Raw genomic sequence first — 19,542 nt, forward strand, 5'->3', positions numbered from 1 at the left:
TTACTGCTTGGCAGGTGGAACTTGAGCAGGGAGACACCCTCATCCACAGTCCAGAGCTGTAACCCGGAAGAGCTATGCTGAGGACTCTGAGTGCATTTCCTGGTGGCATGAGGCACTTCATGGGTCAAGCAGGCTTTTAGAAATTGGCATAGGAGGCCGGGCGCGGTGGCTCACGCCTGTAATCCCAGCACTTTGGGAGACCGAGGCGGGCAGATCACAAGGTGAGGAGATTGAGATCATCCTGGCTAACACGGTGAAACCCGTCTCTACTAAAAATACAAAAAATTAGCCTGGTGTGGTGGCTGACGCCTGTAGTCCCAACTACTCAGGGGGCTGAGGCAGGAGAATGGTGTGATCCCAGGAGGCAGAGCTTGCAGTGAGCTGAGATCGCACCACTGCACTCCAGCCTGGGTGACAGAGCGAGACTCTGTCTCAAAAAAACAAAAAAAGGAAAAGAAATTGGCATAGAAACCTAACACCTGCCCCCTCCTAATGTGGAGTATAGATAGACATTGATGTCAGGTGAGGAAATGGTTTTCTCTACGTGGCTGTGTTGGTCTGAATTCAAGTTTTCTTTATTGAGATTTCATTCAGTGGACTTTGGCTGGCTGCTAGGATTCATGGAGTGGCTTCTCAAGTCTGCATTTCATTCATAAATAAACTTGCAAGTTGCTTCGTCTCAGAGAATTTTGGACTGGAATGAGTTTATGAGGTCATCCTTCTCCCCTACCCCATGCCATCTTTCCATCTTTTGGAAGGACTCCCATTTAGTGATCTGTGACCTAGAGAGTCCCCTGTACTTTCTAAGATCTTCCTGGAAGTTGATGTGCAAAGTCAGCAGCAGTGGCAGCAGCTCACCTTTCTCCTGTCCACATTTGTACACGTATGTTTGAACGTTTTACTGACTAGCTCCGTAGCTATCCGTTTTCTAGATTAAATAAACTTTTTCTTTTCCTAATAAGAAAAAGCTTTATTAAACATAGTAAGGTATTTTTCCTAAATCCAAAATAACATACTTGCTTCCTCAGTACATTCTCCAAATTGTTTATTCGCTAAACAAATATTGAATGCCTATTATGTACTAAGCACTGTGCCAGAATCCACATATACAGCCGTGGCAACAGACATGGCTCCTTCCCCTCCTGGAGTTTTTGTTCTCATCAGGGAGGCAGCTGCTGGACAGATACTGCACAGATCCACAGTTAGAGACGGTGGTAACACAGGAACCTATTCGAATGTGGAACAGGAGAACTGGCATGGTTTGAGGGTTAGAAAAGCCTTTCCTGGGAAAATGATATTTGAACAGATTGAAAAGGATAAACAGGAGTTAACTGTATGAAAAGCAAAGGGAAGACCCTTGCAAACAGAGGGAAGGGCATAGGCGAAGGCCCTTAGTAAGCAAAGGAGCATAACATGGTTGAGAACCTTGAGAGAAGGCCAGTCAGTCAGTGTACCCAGGGTCTAGAGAGCATGGGCAGGAGAGGGGCCAGGACAGCTGGCAGGAGGCGGGGGTCAGGGCTTGTGGTATCGGCGTGACCATCACCCTATGCTACAAAGTAGAGTCAGTGGTTTCCATGTAAAACTACTTAATTTGCTACTTATGGATTCTGTAATTTTGTCTCTATAATTTACTGAAAATCAGGGAGACATAAAATTCTCCCATGCATATAATTTATATATATATAATTTATAACATATATCTATACTTAAATTTAAAATATATGAATATATACTTAATATATATTTATATATATAATACATATATATTATGCATACTTTATCTGTAACATATATTCCCAGGCTGGAGTGCAGTGGCACGATCTCGGCTCACTGCAACCTCTGCTTCCTGGGTTCAAGCAATTCTGCCTCAGCCTCCCAAGTAGCTGGGATCACAGGCGTGTGCCACCACGCCCAGCTAATTTTTGTATTTTTAGCAGAGACGGGTTTTCACCATGTTGGCCAGGCTGGTCTTGCACTCCTGATCTCAGGTGATCCACCCACCTTGGCCTCCCAAAGGGCTGGGATTACAGGTGTGAGCCACCATGCCTGGCCTATATACAGTATACTATATATTAAGTATATCTATTTTTTCATTGTCCCACAGCCGATAATGGATCTAAACTGAGAGAGTTCAGCCATTTTTGGGGAGAAGAAATAGTCATGTTGGCAAGGGAGCATTTATCCGTTCAACAGGTGTTTGCCAAGTACCAGCTGCATGTGTGGCTGGCCCCCTAGATAGTGAAAAACAGCGATAACAACTAAAAGTCCCTTCCTTTATCATTCCTACAGTCTAGTGTGGGGAGGGAGTCAAGAAACAAATACATCTCAAAATAAGGCATTTAATCAGATTTTAATAAGTACTGTCAAGGACAAGGACAGGAGGCTGTGGAAGGGATGGTGAGGAAGAGGCGGCCGCGGCGTCAGTAATGGGCCGAAGGGAGCTGATGACGAGGTGGCCAGGGAAGAGTTGCAGGGAAAAAGGGGGTATCTCCTATGAGATCTCAGAGGCTACAGAGAACTTGGCAAGCTGGAGAAATCAAAAGGCTTTATATTTCTGTATAGATGTATCATGTGGCTGGAAAACAGCAAGTCACAAGGATCATGTATGCAGATGAAGTTGTGGAGGAGTCATGAGCTAGGGCGTGGAGGGCTTCACAGTGTGAAAACCTCACAGGCCCTGAAAACTATGAGGGATTTACATCCTAGGAAGGACTTTGTTTTTTTTTTTTAGTCAAAATCAGTATTTCTCAGTCAGCATTACATTTATGCTAATAGTAATTTAGAACAGGACTACGGCTCCATGCTAATTTATACTGTTTCTCCTTTTCATGTATGCGAAAGACTGTAAGTCAGCCTTCACATAGCATTTCTGGGCTGGGCACAGTGGCTTGAGCCTGTAATCCCAGCCCTTTGGGAGGCCAAGGAGGACAGATCACCTGAGGTCAGGAGTTCGAGACCAACCTGACCAACATGGCAAAACCTGGTCTCTACTAAAAATACATAAATTAGCTGGGTGTGATGGCACGCACCTGTAATCCCAGCTACTTGGGAGGCTGAGGTAGGAGAATCGCTTGAACCTGGGAAGCGGAGGTTGCAGTAAGGCGAGATTGCACCACTGCACTCCAGCCCGGGAGGCAGAGCGAGACTCCATCTCAAAAAAAAAAAAAAAAAAAAAGCACTTCTGCATTCTACAAATATGGTTATTTGGTGCTTTTATTATCATTCATTTCCTTATATTTTATAATTGCCATTGCTTTTTTTCTTTAATCCATTGTTTCTACATTTCCAAACATATGCATTTTAAATCATTTTCTTCTTGATTTTCTCATTCAGTTACATGGGGGTGAGAGAATTATGTTTTGCATGATACCAGTTCTTTTGAACTTGTTAAGGTCTTCTCTGAGGCTTAGAAACAGCTCCAAGTTTGTAACTGCTCAATGTAGGCTGAAGAGGATGTGTGTCTCTAGTCTGGAGGAGACATGGTTTTACATACATTTATTAGGCCAGGCTTGTTCATTATGTTGTTTACATCTTGCATATCTTTGCCACCTCTGTGCGTCCTCTATCAGTGTCTGAAAGAGATGTGGTAGGGCCGGGCGGAGTAGCTCATGCCTGTAATCCCAGGGCTTTGGGAGGCCGAGGTAGGCGGATCACAAGGTCAGGAGATCAAGACCACCCCAGTTAACATGGTGAAACCCCATCTCTACTAAAAATACAAAAAATTAGTCGGGCATGGTGGCAGGCACCTGTAGTGCCAGCTACTCGGGAGGCTGAAGCAGGAGAATGGCGTTGTCCCGGGAGGCAGAGCTTGCAGTGAGCCGAGATCGTGCCACTGCACTCCAGCCTGGGTGACAGAGCAAGACTCCATCTCAAAAAAAAAAAAAAAAAAAAAAATGTGATAAAATCTCCTTCAAAGTTTGTGAATTTAGCAATTTTTCCATATAATTGGGTCAATTTATTTTTTTATAAAATACAAGGAAAAGTTATTAGCTACATATATGTCCACAATTATTTATATTTTTTTAACATCCTGGAATTATCTGTCTCTGATGCATCTTACCTTTAGGCCTATTGATCTGATCTGATATTAATTTTACAACATAGGCTGTCGTTTGGTTACTCTTTACCTAACAATTATCAAACAAGGTCTAGGCCCTTTTTTTTTTTTTTTTTTTTGCTTTTGAGACAGAGTCTTACTCTGTCACCCAAGCTGGAGTGCAGTGGCACGATCTCGGCTCACTGCAACCTCCATCTCCTGGGTTCAAGTGATTCTTGTGCCTCAGCCTCCCAAGTCACTGGTATTACAGGCGTGCACCTCTACATCCTGCTAAGTTTTGTATTTTCAGTAGAGACAGGGTTTGGCCATGTTGCCCAGGCTGGTCTTAAACTCCTGACCTCAAGTGGTCTGCCCACCTTGGCCTCCCAAAGTGCTGGGATTATAGGTGTGAGCCACCATGCCTGGCAGGCCCTTTATATTCTTAAAAATTGTTGAATTCTTAAGAGCTTTTGTTTATGTGGGTTATATCTGTTGATATAACGCCATTAGAAATTAAAAGAGACATTTTAAAGTATTTATTTACTTTGAAATAACAGTAAATAATCCATTATATGTTAACATAATTTTTATGAAAAATAGCAATATCTTCCAAAATAAAAAAATTAGAGGAGTCAAATCACATTATATTTTTACAAATATCTTTTATGTCTGACTTTATGAAAGATAGCTAGATTCTCTTTTTGCTTCTGTATTCTATCTGTTGCAATAATGTTTTGGTTGATGTATATGAAATACATTTACACACAAATGTAGTTGAAAAAAGCAGGAGTATTTTTTTTTTTTTTTGAGATGGAGTCTCGCTCTGTTGCCCAGGCTAGAGTTCAGTTCAGTGGTGATCTCAGCTCACGGCCAGCTCCGCTTCCCGGATTCACGCCATTCTCCTGCCTCAGCCTCCTGAGTAGCTGGGACTACAGGCGCCCGCCACCCGGCCCGGCTAATTTTTTTTTGTATTTTTAGTAGAGATGGGGTTTCACCGTGTTATAGATTTGCTTCCTCAGTACATTCTTCAAATTGTTTCTTCGCTAAACAAACTCGCAGGATGGTCTCGATCTCCTGACCTTGTGATCCGCCTGCCTCGGCCTCCCAAAGTGCTGGGATTACGGTGTGAGCCACTGTGCCTGGCCAAAGCAGGAGTACTTTAATAACCTTTCTGGATATTGTAGGTATTCTTCTTTGATACTACACCAGAATTTGACAAGTAGTAATTTCTTAAAAGTTTAGTCACAGTGTGGAATCGGAAACCATTCCAGTTCATGTTTTCTGCTCTCTCCCGTTACAGGCTATTGGTCTGTGTTGCACTTCAGTTGAATCTTTTACCCATGTGTGATTTTGTAACATCATGCATTGAACATTTGGAAAATATTGGTTTACTGAGTTAAGCAGATCTTCCAAACGTTGACACATTTTATTATATGATACTAGAAAAAAGTCACACTGATCTCATCAGGAATGTCTTTCAGTATTGAGAAGCTTCAAGTTTTTGGTGGCAGATGGCAGGCGCCCAAGATTCTAATTTCCACTTGAAAACTCACATTTTTATTAGCAGCAGCTGACACTGTCGATTGTTTTCTTCAAAGGCACAGGCTATCTCCATTCATTTACAAGAAAATGTCAACCAAATATCTCAGCTTTTTAGCTTCCAGTTTTGTTACTCTTCTCTTCCACCTTTTTTGACTTCTATGTCTTTAAAACAAAACCTCCATGCCATCATTTTCAGGGACTTTACAGGAAAGAACAGAGGCCAATGAATGAGCATATTCAGAGTTGGATCTTTAACCAGAAGTGTATTTGAAGTGTACTGTCAAAATCATTTGTTCTTATTCCATAATGCCCTTTTCTTGCCTTACAGATTCCATTCCTTTCTTGATCGTATTGAGAATTTTAAGCAGTTAAAATTCTCTTCTGATCTTGCTATTATTATAAAGTTATTTGAGATAGACTTTCCCTTCGTTGTTTTTGCCTACGTCCCTCTCTCGTGCTGATTATCGTCTACTTTGTAATTTTTCTGTCTGTGAGTTAGATTTCTGTATGATTATATGCATTTTATCTCCTGCATTATTTTCTGTAGAGGGTCCCACAGTGGATGCTGGATCATAGAATCACTCCTGTGGTACAGTTTTGTGGTTGCTACTGCTAGCATTTTATGGGGACCATTGGTTGCAGACCAATTTTAATATTAGTTTCTTGGATTTGGTGAAAATTCGGTTCGTTAGCTTTAGAGAGCACTGGCTGTGACACAGTTTCTTCTGGATAGCACTACTGGTTTTGAAGTTATATATTCTGTTGTTGTTCTTTTAGTGAACTCCTCCCCACCCCACCCCCACTTTTTTTTTTTGAGACAGAGTCTAGCTCTGTCGCCAGGCTGGAGTGCAGTGGTGTAATCTCGGCTCACTGCAACCTCTACCTCCCGCATTCAAGCGATTCTCCTGCATCAGCCTCCTGAGTAGCTGGGATTACAGGCGTGCACCAACATGCCCGGCTAATTTTTGTATTTTTAGTAGAGATGGGGTTTTACCATGTTGGCGAGGCTGGTCTTGAACTCCTGATCTCGTGATCCGCCCACCTCGGCCTCCCAAAGTGCTGGGATTATAGGTGTGAGCCACCGCACCCGGGCCCAGCTTTTTCATTTAGAAAAATAGTTGAGAGACTATATTCATCAGGATAAGTTAGGTTGTACTGTGGCAACAAATAGCCCTCAAATATGAACGGCTTAAAACAATAAACATTTAAAAAAAATCTTTAAATATATATCCATTATGGTTCAGTGGTGGCCATAATTACTTAAGATCCCTGGTGAGAGGGCAGCCATCATTTCAAATATTGCTGGATGCTCCGCCAGAGAGTAAATGGACTCTGGGGGTCTTGTCCCAGCAATTAAATGCCCTGACTCAGAAGTGACATGTTAATTTCATTCTCAGCTCATTGACCAGCACTCATCATGTGCCTTCATCCCACCACTGGGAGGTATAACCCTACCAATACATTTGTTGAGGAAGGAGGGGGACTGGAAATGTTGGTTGAATGGCACCAATGAATATCACCGTGATAATATTTAGTAGTCAAGAGCCAGACCACCTCTGATACTTTCTAGCTATGTGACCTTGAGCCAGTCAATTTTTCTCTATCCTAACTTTCTTGTCTATAAGATGGGGATTCATAGTACAGGTTAAGTATCCCTAATTGGAAAATGTGAAATCCCAAATGCAAAATCAGAAAACTTTTGAGCATTGACATGAGACCACAAGTGGAAGCTGTCATATATAAGAACTCAACACAAACTTTCATGCATGCACAAAACTATTGCCAATATTTTACCTTCAGCCTATGTATATAAGGTGTATATGAAACACAAATAAATTTTGTGTTTAGACTTGAGTCCCAGCCCCAGGATAGTTCACTATGTATAGCAAATGTTCCAAAATCCATGATCCCAAGCATTTCAGATAAGAGACACTCAACCTGTACCCATGTTACAGTGTTATGAAGATAAAAGTGGTTGATATATGTGAATCTCTTAGAATAGTGCCTCACACATTCTCAGCACTGCAAAGGTGTTTTCGTTGTAAACTGTGTTCACAATACAGACTTCTTGGTTAAAATGATAGACTGAGCTGATGGGTGAGCCTCCCTACTCCTCTTTCCTTTTCCATGGAAATGTTAGATAAAACATAAAAAACAAACAAACAGTTTTAGGCCACACGCAGTGGCTCACGCCTGTAATCCCAGCACTTTGGGAGACCGAGGTGGGCGGATCACGAGGTCAGGAGATCGAGACCATCCTGGCTAACATAGTGAAACTCTGCCTTTACTAAGAAATACAAAAAAAAAAATTAGCCCGGCATGGTGGCGGGCACCTGTAGTCCCAGCTACTTGGGAGGCTGAGGCAGGAGAATGACGTGAACCCAGGAGGCGGAGCTTGCAGTGAGCCAAGATTGCACCACTGCACTCCAGCCTGGGCAACAGAGCGAGACTCCGTCTCAAAAAAAAAGAAAAAAAAAAAAAAACTGTTTTAATATTTTTAGCTGAGCTTGAAGGCAACAAAAGGAGTTCTCCAGGTGCCACAAATGAAGAAACTTACCTACACCAGTGAACGATTGAAGCCTCATGACCCTCAGATAACCAAGCCAGATATGTAGCTTAGGGACCTGCATTCCCACACCCACTTGGAGATGGGAGTTGAGGTTATGGGGCCTACGCATTGCAGGCAGCTGAAAGTGGGGCTTTCCAAATAAAGCTAGAAGCTGGGAAATGACAGCTTTATGGGAAAACTAGTTTCCCCCTTCCCCACCCAAGAATGGGATACTCAGGCCACCCACCTTGGGCCACAGCCACCCCCACATATTTAACATGCATACCTACGTTTACATTTTTCTAACAAAGTCTAAAGCAAATAAATACCTCGGAATAAATCAAGTTTAGAATTCTTAAACTTCCCTTTAAACTCTTCGTCTTCTGTTTTGTTTTCAACTAAAGCCCCCTTTTTTTTTCTATAGTCAGGATTTTATTTACATTTACCAACATGTTTTACTGACTGCTATTATAATTGCTGTATCCATTTTATTACTCAGCTCTTCTCACTGAGTTTTAAAATTTTGAGAATGATAGTTTTAAACACCAAGAAGTTTTAATGTTCATGATTGCTTTTTTTTTCACACAAGTGTGTTTATAAGGTTGTACTTTTTTTTAATGCTTTGAATGGTACTAGTTAGAACTTTAAAAAATGGTGAGTGTTTTGGCTCCTTTTGTTACTTCTGTTTCTTCTCTAGGTAAGTTTTGGTTTGTTCATCTTAGTCTTTCTCTTTTATGCTGCTGTGGACTGAATTATATGTCACCCCCCAAATTCAAATGTTGAAGTCCTAACCCCCTACTACAGAATGTGACTTTATTTAGAGATGGGGTCTTTAGAGATAATGAGGCTAAAATGGGGCCACCGTGGTGGGCCCTAATCCAATATGCCTGGTATCCTTTTAAGAAGAGGAACCTGAAGCCGGGCACAGTGACTTGTGCCTGTAATCCTAGCACTTTGGGAAGTCGAGGTAGGTGGATCTCTTAGGCCCAGGAGTTTGAGACCAGCCTGGGAAATACAGGAAGACCCCATCTCTATAAGAAATAATAATAATAAAAATCAGCCGAATGTGGTGGTGTACGCCTGCAGTACCAGCTACTCAGGAGAGTGAGGTCGGAAGATCACTTGAGCCCGGGAGGTCGAGGCTGCAGTGAGCCACTGTGCTCCAGCCTGGGCAACAGAGTGAGACCCTGTCTCTCACAAACACGCACACATACACACACACACACCACACACACACACAAAGGCACATGGAACAAGGACACATGCAAAGGGCAGGCCACGTGAGGACACAGAGAAGACAAACCAAGGAAAGAGGCCTCAGAAGAAATGACCTCTGGCTGGACATGGTGGCTCATGCCTGTAATCTCAGCACTTTGGGAGGCCGAGGCAGGCGGATCACCTGAGGTCAGGAGTTCAAGATGAGCCCAGCCAGCGTGGTGAAACCCCATCTCTACTAAAAATATAAAAATCAGCAAGGCGTGGTGGCGCATGCCTATAATCCCAGGTACTTGGAAGGCTGAGGCAGGAGAATTGCTTGAACCCGGGAGGTGGAGGTTGCAGTGAGCCAAGATTGTGCCACTGCACTCCAGCCTGGGTGACAGAGCGAGACTTTATCTCAAAAAAAGAAAAAAAAAAAAAGAAGAAATGACCTCTGCTAGCATCTATACCTTGGACTTCTAGCCTCGAGAACTGTGAGAAAGTTAATGTTGTTTAAGCTCCTTAGTCTGTAGCACTTTGTTATGGCAGCCTTTACAAACTGATGCACATGCTATGGGCTTTTCCTCACGTCTGCTAATTCTTTATTGATTCTTCATATTTATGAATGAAGGACTATGTTGATTCGTATAGGAAACTGCAATAGCCTTTCTTTGTATTCGGGTAGGTTTTGCTTTGTTTTGTTTTGTTTTTTGAGACGGAGTCTTGCTCTGTCACCCATGCTAGAGTACGAGGAGAGCAATCTTGCCTCACTGCAACCTCCGCCTCCCGGGTTCAAGCGATTCTTCTGCCTCAGCCTTCTGAGTAGCTGGGATTACAAGTGCGCACCACCATACCCGGCTGATTTTTGTAGTTTTAGTAGAGATGGGGTTTCACCAATTTGGTCAGGCTGGTCTCGAACTCCTGACCTTGTGATCCGCCGACCTCGGCCTCCCAAAGTTCTGAGATTACAGGCGTGAGCCACCGTAGGTGGCCATTTAGGCAGGTTTATTTACCCACAAGCCTTCTTTCTTGAGTGGGAAGACAGGCTGTGATGTGTACTCTGTGTAAATGGGCAAGGCATGCCAGTTGACAGGTTTCTTTCTAGGATATACAGTTAGGTAAAAGAGGGCACAAGCAGATTCAGGACCATTTGCTATAACGAAACTAATAACATAAAGAGAACTCCGATCTTGGGGTGACATCTTTTATATGTGTTATTTCTTTTTACCCCCTGTGTCTATCCCAGAGGGTCTTGTTTGACTCCTTGTCTAGCCTGGACACCAACACCATGGGCACTCTCCAGGCAACCCTTCCTTTCCAGAGAAGGCTGTTCTGGGGGCTCCAGCTGGGAGCAAGTACTGCAGACTGCAGTCTACACAGGGCAGGGCTGTGGGCAGACTGGCTCAGCTGTTCTGTAGACAGCTCTCCACTCAGATGCCCTGATTCCTGCCTTATAACCACTTCTTTGTAGGCCATCCTGTGGCTGCCAATAGCCATTGACTGTAAGCTTGGAGCCTCTCCAAGGTTCTGTCAAAAAGAAAGAGCTTCTTATCTGCAGCCTGATGTATTTCCAGTTGTGTTTCACCCGTTCCCCACCCCCAGTTTTGGCTTATTGGTCAATACAGTCCCAAGTCTATTCTTTAAGAGAGTCTCCAAAATGATGTCTTCATTCATAACGCTTCTTCGTGTCTTCAGTGCCTCCATGGATTTATTCTTTCAAAAATATCTTGACTGCCATTTCATTGTGCTCTTTGGAATGAAGGAGGCAACCATGTGTGCTTTCTCTACTGTTTTGAGCTCAAAGTCTCTCTCTTTTGCATTTTTTACCAGGTCATAGTATCTATAGAAATCGTTTTGCTGAAACAGCTGGTGTTCTGGAGGCTTCAGTAAAACAAGTTTGTTTTTTTTGTTTTTGTTTTTCTTTTGCTATAGAGTCTCGGTCTTTCGCCCAGGCTGGAGTGCAGTGGCATGATCTTGGCTCACTGCAACCTCTGCCTCTGCCTCTCGGGTTCAAGCGATTCTCCTGCCTCAGCCTCCCGAGTAGCTGGAATTACAGGCATGCGCCACTATGCCCAGCTAATTTTTGTATTTTTAGTAGAGACGAGGTTTCACCATGTTGGCCATGCTGTTCTCGAACTCCTGACCTCGTGATCCACCCACCTCAACCCCCAAAGTGCTGGGATTACAGGCATGAGTCACCGTGCCTGGACACAAGTTTTTTAATACAGTCTGTGAGAGTTGTTTTCTAGGGTTTCTGTAAGTTGAATGATATCTCCACGTTATCATGTGATATGTTCACAGATGAATTTCTCTAATGATAAGACAATATAATTAGACATACAGAAGGTGGTTATTTTTCATTCACTTAGGGCATTAAATACCTGGGAGTGTAAAGTCAGGTTTTTTCCGGAACATTCATCATTCATCTATAGGAAGGGGCCAGATTACAGTAACAGGGGCTGGTGGGAAAAAGAAAGAGAGTATGTTATTCCACCAATTGTTCAACATCAACTGGGTATCCAACAATTCAATTCTGACATTACCCAGAGTTAGCGTCAGACTCCACAGTTTCAAGGGCTTGATCCCACAAGACCTTTCGAACTTCAGATACCAGCCATTACCAGCAGTAAAAGTGCCTGGTATCCCCAGGCACTTTTGTCCAACTGGCTATAAAGTGAAGGGTTCCCTGCCAGGCGCAGTGACTCACGCCTGTAATCCCAGCACTTTGGGAGGCTGAGGCAGGCAGATCACGAGGGCAGGAGATCGAGACCATCCTGGCTAACACGGTGAAACCCCGTCTCTACTAAAAATACAAAAAAGTAGCCGGGTGTGGTGGTGCGTGCCTGTAGTCCCAGCTACTCGGGAGACTGAGGCAGAAGAATCACTTGAACCCAGGAGGCGGACGTTGCAGTGAGCCAAGATTGCACCACTGCACTCCAGCCTGGGTGACAGAGCGAGACTCCGTCTCAAAACAAGAAACAAACAAACTGAGGGGTTCCCATGACTCCCCTTCAGGATTTGATAACTTACTAGAATGACTCACGGAACTCAGGAAAGCACTGCACTTACTATTACAGTTTTATTAAAAGGATCCAATTCAGGGACAGTCACATGGAAAAGGCACAGTATATAGGGCAAGGTATAGAGGTTGGGGTGATGGTACAGAGCTCCTGTGCCCTCTCCATGTACCATTCTCTCCTTGTCCTCCAACTCCTGCCCCAGCACACTGATGTGTTCACCATCCCAGAAGCTCCCTGAACCTTGTTCAAGGGTTTTTATGGAGACTCCTTTCCGTAGGCACGATTGATTACATCATCGGCCACTTGACTGACCTTGATCTCCAGCCCCCCTCCTCTCCCTGGGGTTTGGGAGTTGGCCTGAAAGTTCCAGCCCTCTACCCATTGGTTTCACTAGCCCTTTCTTGGAAACTGTCTAAGAGCCTACCATGAGTTATTATCTGATGTGTTCATAGATGAATTTCCCCAAATAAATTAGCCGGAGTCCAAAAGGACTCATCATAAATAACAAAAGATGCTTCTATCACTCAGGAAATTCCAAAGGTTTTTGAAGCTCTGTGCCAGGAACCTGGGGTAAAGACCAAACATATGTATACTTGGCCCTCTGTGTCTGTGGGTTCCGCATTCATGAATCCAACTAACTGAGAATCAAAAAAATTTTTTTTAAAAAAATGATTGGTTGACTCTGCACTGAACATGTACAGACTTTTTTTCTTGTCACGATTCTCTAAACAATACAGCATAGCATCTATTACATAGCATTTGCATTGTATTAGGGATTATAAGTAATCTAGAGATGATTTAAAGTTATACGGGAAGATGTATGTAGGTTATATGTAAATGCTACACCATTTTATATATGGGACTTGAGCATCCATGGATTTTGTCTATGGAGGGGGTGGTCCTGGAACCAATCCCCCAAGATACCAAGGGATGACTATATTTTTATTATATTACAGTAAGGAAACCAGAGTCTTTGAATCTGCTAACTGTGCAGAAAAGATCCTGAGACACGGCTGGGCACGGTGGCTCATGCTGTAATCCCAGCACTTTGGGAGGCCCAGACGGGCAGATCACTGGAGGTCAGGAGTTCAAGACCAGCCTGGCCAACATGGTGAAACCCCATCTCTACTAAAAAAAAATACAAAAATGAGCCAGGTGTGGTGGTGGGCGCCTGGAGTCCCAGCTCCTCGGGAGGCTGAGGCAGGAGAATCGCTTGAACCCAGGAGGTGGAGGTTGCCGTGAGCTGAGTTTGCGCCACTGCACTCCAGCCTGGGTGACAAGAGCAAAACTCCATCTCAAAAAAATAAAATAAAATAAAAAAGATCCTGAGACACATGCATGGTGTTTCTCCTATGATTTTGCTGCTAGCTTTAGCTCTTGCGATGAGTTTGGCCAGCTTTGAGTCACAAGGGCCTTTTGCCCCTTCTGCCCTAGTTCCTCCCTGACTTCTTTCTTCTAGGCCCATATACTGATCTTGACCCTGGCCACGCAGCCAGGCTGAGAAGCCATCTAACTAGAAAGGGATGAGGGTTTTCCAAAGGAAAAGCCGTGGAAACACTTGTCAAGGAAAAGGCCATCTGTCTTCAGGCCCTGGGACAGCTGGCCTGGGTGACTCACCCGGCTTCCTTTCCCCTGAACTTCATTCACCACTGTTCCTATTTGACCTCCAAGAGGGAGGCTACCACAGGCCCATCCAACTGTAGCAGCTGAATTGGAGAAGGGACTTCAAAAAAGCAAGCCAAAAAGAGAGGCCAAAGAGAACCTCAAAGGGACAGCCAAAGTAATCACAGATGCAAAGAGCAGGTCGCTCTGGAAGCTCTGGAAGCTCTACCTCTTGCCACTTTGGCCCTGGTCATACTGTTTCTCCTCCTTGGTGCCTTTGCAGGAACGGGAAACTTGGTCTCTCCTTGGAGGCTATGGTGGGGTCCCCAAGACAACCTCCAGGTTTAGCGATTTGCTAGGAGGACTCAAAGGATTCAGCTTATACTCACCTACCCACTAACATGTACTTAAAACCCCCAAGTGAATACTAGCAATACTCCCTCATTTACTCGTGGATATGGATAAAGTGGCAAAAGGTTTGACTCACCCCACAAGCACATTCCCAGCCGAGGTCGAACAAGGTGATGCTCTGACTTTTGTTTCGGCCTCAGAGAGGGATGAGCGGAGGATGGACACTCTGGCTCTGGGGCCAGACAGGCAGGCTTGAATCCCAACTCCGGCTCCTCTCAGTGGGACAGTCTCAGGCAAGTTATGTAACACTGCACAACCTTGTTTTTTCTTTTGGAAAAAAGAAAAAAAAAAGAATCTACCAGGATGAGCTGTTTTTAGGATTTAATATTATAATCTGTGTAGGGTATGTATAGATAGATATACGTGTCTCCCTCAGGAACATCAGTTCAGTCTTTGCTAATTCAGGGTTCATGGTGTCTTTATGAAACATAATTACTGTGACTAGCGGGAATTGACTGTAGTTATCCTCATGATTACCATTTATCATAGCAAAAGGATACAAAGCAAAATCAGCAAAGGGAAAAGGCTCCCGGTTGAAGTCCTGGGGAAACGAGGTGCAAGCTTCCAAGCCTCCTTTCCCAGGGGGATCCCAGAGGGTGCACAGAATTACGCCAACAATGAGTTACGACAGCATGTGCGACATATTACCAACCAGGAAGGCTCATTAGCAGCTCCATGTCCAGGGTTTTTTGACGGTGTTGGTCACCTAAGCACCCTCTGTCTGGCATGTACCCAAATTCCAGACTCCCAGAAGGAAAGCAGGTATTCAGTATGAAACAGAGCATTGATACAGTTTAGGCACAGGTTGCCACTCTTATCAGTTAATAGTGAGTCCCGCCCAAAATCCAAGCTCCCAGATGCCAGCCAGGGAAGGGCCAACCTTGGCAGCAGTGCCTTGTTAAGAAAAGCAGTTAGAGCCGAGCGCAGTGGCTCATGCTTGTAATCCCAGCACTGTGGGAGGGCGAGGTGGGTGGATCACGAGGTCAGGAGTTCGAGACCAGCCTGGCCAAGATAGTGAAACCCCCATCTCTACTAAAAATACAAAAATTAGCCGCGTGCGGTGGCAGGCATCTGTAATCCCAGCTACCTGGGAAGCTGAGACAGGAGAATTGCTTGAACCCACGAGGCGGAGGTTGCAGTGAGCCAAGATCGTGCCACTGCACCCTAGCCTGGGCGACAGAGCAAGACTCTCTCTCAAAAAAAAAAAAAAAAAAAGAAAAGAAAAAAAAGGCAGTTAGGTGTTAGGCCTGCTATGTTAGCTTTTTCTGCACAGAGGCCTACACCAAATATAACTTATTTATCATGTTACTTTTCCTGTATTTGGAGAATCAATGAAAGAATGAGAATGCTTGATTCCTAAGAAAACTAGATGCATGCTCTTCAGAAGGAAAAGGATACAGAAAGAAGGTGGAAGCTGCTTAAGACAAATTGTAGCTCTTCACGGTTTCATTCATTACTGAAGACCTTTAGCTGAGCTTGGCTCCTCCTCAGAGTTCTCTGAGAATGTGCTTCTCAAAGTGGAAGCTGTTTAGCATATGGGGTGGTGAAAAGGACCGAAGAACTTTGGTAATAAAAACCAAAGCAGCAGGAAGGAAGTGGGCTGATTAGAACCAAGTGCTTGAGCAGGGAAAGACAGCATAAGAAAGGGACTAAAACTGCTGAGCCGTTGTTTCAAGTGGTTTCAGATCCTTAAAGGAGCTTGAACCGGAAGGTAATGTGGTCTCCACGGTTTATTTTGGGAAGAGACACGACATTCTCTTTCCATCTAGACAGTCCTGCCAGGAGGGTGAAATCTTTGAGAAAACATTTCGAATGCAGCGATAAGGACTCTTTATTCTTTTTGTTGTTGTTGTTTTTATTTTAACCATCTCAAACAGTCGTTGGGGAACTGAATTGACATCCAGGTAAAACAGTTCTGTCAACCAGTTTGGTTAGTTTGAAATCCACAAGCACAATTAAAAAAAAATTATTAAGTACTGAAGAATTAACAACTAGTGGTTTAGAGTATGTTTCAGTGATAAACGTTTTGTGTCTATGAACAAGTGGATTTAGGAGACCCTCCAAGGTGTTTCTGTACTCCCTTGGGTCATCTGAATAGCATAATTTGAGTCCTGTGTCCAAGAGTGACCCTCCTCTCTGCTTCTGGATTCACTCCTAGCTCGTGTAGGATTCATGTTGCTAAACTCATTCCAAACTTGGCCATCTCGAGGGGTGACAATAAGGTGAAGACTCATTTTCTTTTGTCAACCAACCAAAGAGCCCAAGAGTAGCCTTTTTTGTTTTGTTTTGTTTTATAAACAGGATTTTCTCTGGTATTTTTTTCTTGCCAGAAATGGACAGAGAGCTTTAGGTAGAAGAACTGGTTGTATTTATGGGAGATATATTTAGGATGGGCTCATGGAGAGTTTGGCCTTGAAGCAATGATTTGGGATGTACATTAATAAGGTGATCCTATTTCTTTTTAATCTTATATCACTTATGAACATGTAACCTGACTAATACCACGGTAATCAGGCCTCAGTTTTCCATAGAAAGGAAGAGAAAGAGACATGGAACATTTTTAGGGATAGGGGTGTGTGTGTGTGTGTGTGTGTGTGTGTGTGTGTGTGAGAGAGAGATGAAACCAACAGATGAGAGACAGACATGAACTTAGACTTAGATTTGAATGGGAATTATATCTAATGACCTAGCTTTAAAGTGGGTCAGGACAGCACTCACCTTGCTCCAGGGAGATTGGAGGCTGACCACGTAGCTCAACGTGCCTCCCTGAGAGTTCTACTGTGCTCCTTTATCTCCTTGGAACCGTGCAAATGATCACCTCGACTAGGCTGCCCAGCCTTCTCCTAGGTTGAGTTTTAACCATCTGTTGGAGTGTAGCTTGTATAGAGGAGGAAAATTCCCAAGATAACGATGAAAGCTTTTTTTCTAACCATCTGGCTTAACCTGTACCACATACCTTGAAAATTGAATTTCTTTTTCTTGTCCATAGAGGCATTGAAGCACTGGTTGGTTTCTTAGGGGAGCAGCCTCAAGGGACTTTTGTATGCAGGATGTGTGTGAGGAGCACCAATGGGATCAACATTTGTGGGAGGGAGCTGGGCAGCAGGATTGGCAGAGGGAGCCGCTGGCATTGAGGACAGCCTCCTGGGAAGCGCAGGAGCCGAAATGGCCTTCAGGATTGTCCCACGTTGAATTCACATTGCTAGGCTTATATGCCCCAGTCTTGATCAGTCATTGGATGGGAAACACCCTGGGGAGGCCGTGTCCTTGGGCAGAGCAGCTCTGTGCCCTTGAGAGGCTGGCAGTTGAAGGCCGTCTGCCAAGAGCACTCCCAGCAGCTGAGGCAAAAAGATCTTCCTTGAAAGAGGAACTGTGTGGTGCGTCTCCATGCCCACCACACGTGGGATGTTGACCTGCCAGTTTTAAGCATTTGAAAATTGTTAGGTATGGAGTATAAAAGCAATGGGTTGGATGGGGACTGAGTTAACTAGAACACAGGTCTCTGGACATTATCACCCCATTCCTAACATTTTCGTAAGATGTTTATAAATCCTTGAGATAAAACCACTATATTCCTGAGCGCAGTGGCTCACACCTATAATCCCAGCACTTTGGGAGGTCGAAGCGGCTGGATCACCTGAGGTCAGGAGTTTGAGACCAGCTTGGCCAACATGGTGAAACCCCATCTTTACTAAAAATACAAAAATTAGCCACGGGTGGTGGCGCACGCCTGTAATCCCAGCTACTTGGGAGGCTGAGGCAGGAGAATCACTTGAACCTGGGAGGTGGAGGTTGCAGTGAGCCAAGATCATGCCACTGCACTCCAACCTGGGGGACAAGAGCCAGACTTTGTCTCAAAAAAAAAAAAAAAAAAACATGTAAAGGACTTAGCATACCACCTAGCATATAGTAAACACTCAGTAAGTGTACATTGTTACTGTCATCAGAATGCCTCGTGCTTCGGAGGTGGTTGGTGAAGGTTGGTTGAATTGAGATTCTGCAGGTTCTCATGTAGCTGCCTGGCCACACCACTATCCTGGTAACCCTACCAGGCCAAGTTTGATGAGAAGAGGGCATATTGGACACAGGCCTGGGTGACTTTTGATATTGGAAATGGGTTTGGGGATTTAATATCACTATACCTTTTAAGATGAAACTGGCTAGAAATCTGTAGCACTCTTCTTGAGTTTTTGCTGTTTGTATGGATTCTGAAGAGCTAGCAAATGTCTCTCCAGTGCTTATTTCCATGCCTGTGTTAAAATGTGTAAATGTTGGGCTTTCTCAAGAGCCAAAAATGCCTTTCATCTTGGAAGTAGTACTTATCTCCCAGGGCGATTAACGAATTTAGTCCACTCTTGGGAAACGGTCTGCCATGTTTTCCAAGGCATCCCACACAGCCAGTACCTATTTATGTTTTAATGTTCCTTCCATCTAATTTCCAAGCTTTTTACCTTTCCTTTGAATATCAGGGCATGAGAAAGAAGGAAAGAAACTAAAATAGCTGGGCGTGGTGGCTCATGCCTGTAATCCCAGCACTTTGGGAGGCCGAGGTGGGCGGATCACGAGGTCAGCATTGGAGACCATCCTGGCTAACACGGTGAAACCCCATCTCTACTAAACATACAAAAAGAAATTAGCCGGGCATGTTGGCGGGCGCCTGTAGTCTCAGCTACTTGGGAGGCTGAGGCAGGAGAATCGCTTGAACCCCGGAGGCGGAGGTTGCAGTGAGCCGAGATCGCACGCCACTGCGCTCCAGCCTGGGTGACAGAGCGAGACTCCATCTGAAAATTAAAAAAAAAAGATTACTAAAAGAGTATGGTGGTTAAAAGCAAGGGCTTTGGAATGAGAGATACCCACTTCCTCCATTTTCTAGGTGTGCAAGCAAGAGCAATTCACTTAATCTTCTCAGATTTCATCCTTTGTATGTAGACCAGAGGTGATTGCACCTACCTTATGGTTTGTGAGGATTAAACTCAGTGGGATCGCATATATGCAGGGCTCAGCCCAGTGACTGCCCCGGCTCCAGTCCCGCAAGTCCTCCCTAAAGGCAGCTATTGTTGTTGTTGTTAGAGTGATCAGATACCGCATAGCGCTGTTCAGTTTTTCATTCTCTGTGATGACAGGCGTGCTGCTTGAAGAAATGTTTGAACTCGCCTTTTCTCAAGTTCAGTTTCACCAGGTGATCC

The 19,542-nt window shown here is 44.2% G+C and overlaps 1 protein-coding gene across 5 annotated transcripts in view; it reads left to right on the forward strand.

Annotated features, from left to right (window-relative positions):
• The window catches only part of STX8 (syntaxin 8), a 341,865-nt gene that overhangs the window by 97,468 nt on the left and 224,855 nt on the right, over positions 1-19,542 (forward strand). The window lies entirely within an intron of this gene.

The sequence above is a fragment of the Trachypithecus francoisi genome, unplaced genomic scaffold (assembly GCF_009764315.1).
Source record: "Trachypithecus francoisi isolate TF-2019V2 unplaced genomic scaffold, Tfra_2.0 Lachesis_group20, whole genome shotgun sequence".
Classification (NCBI taxonomy): domain Eukaryota; kingdom Metazoa; phylum Chordata; class Mammalia; order Primates; family Cercopithecidae; genus Trachypithecus; species Trachypithecus francoisi.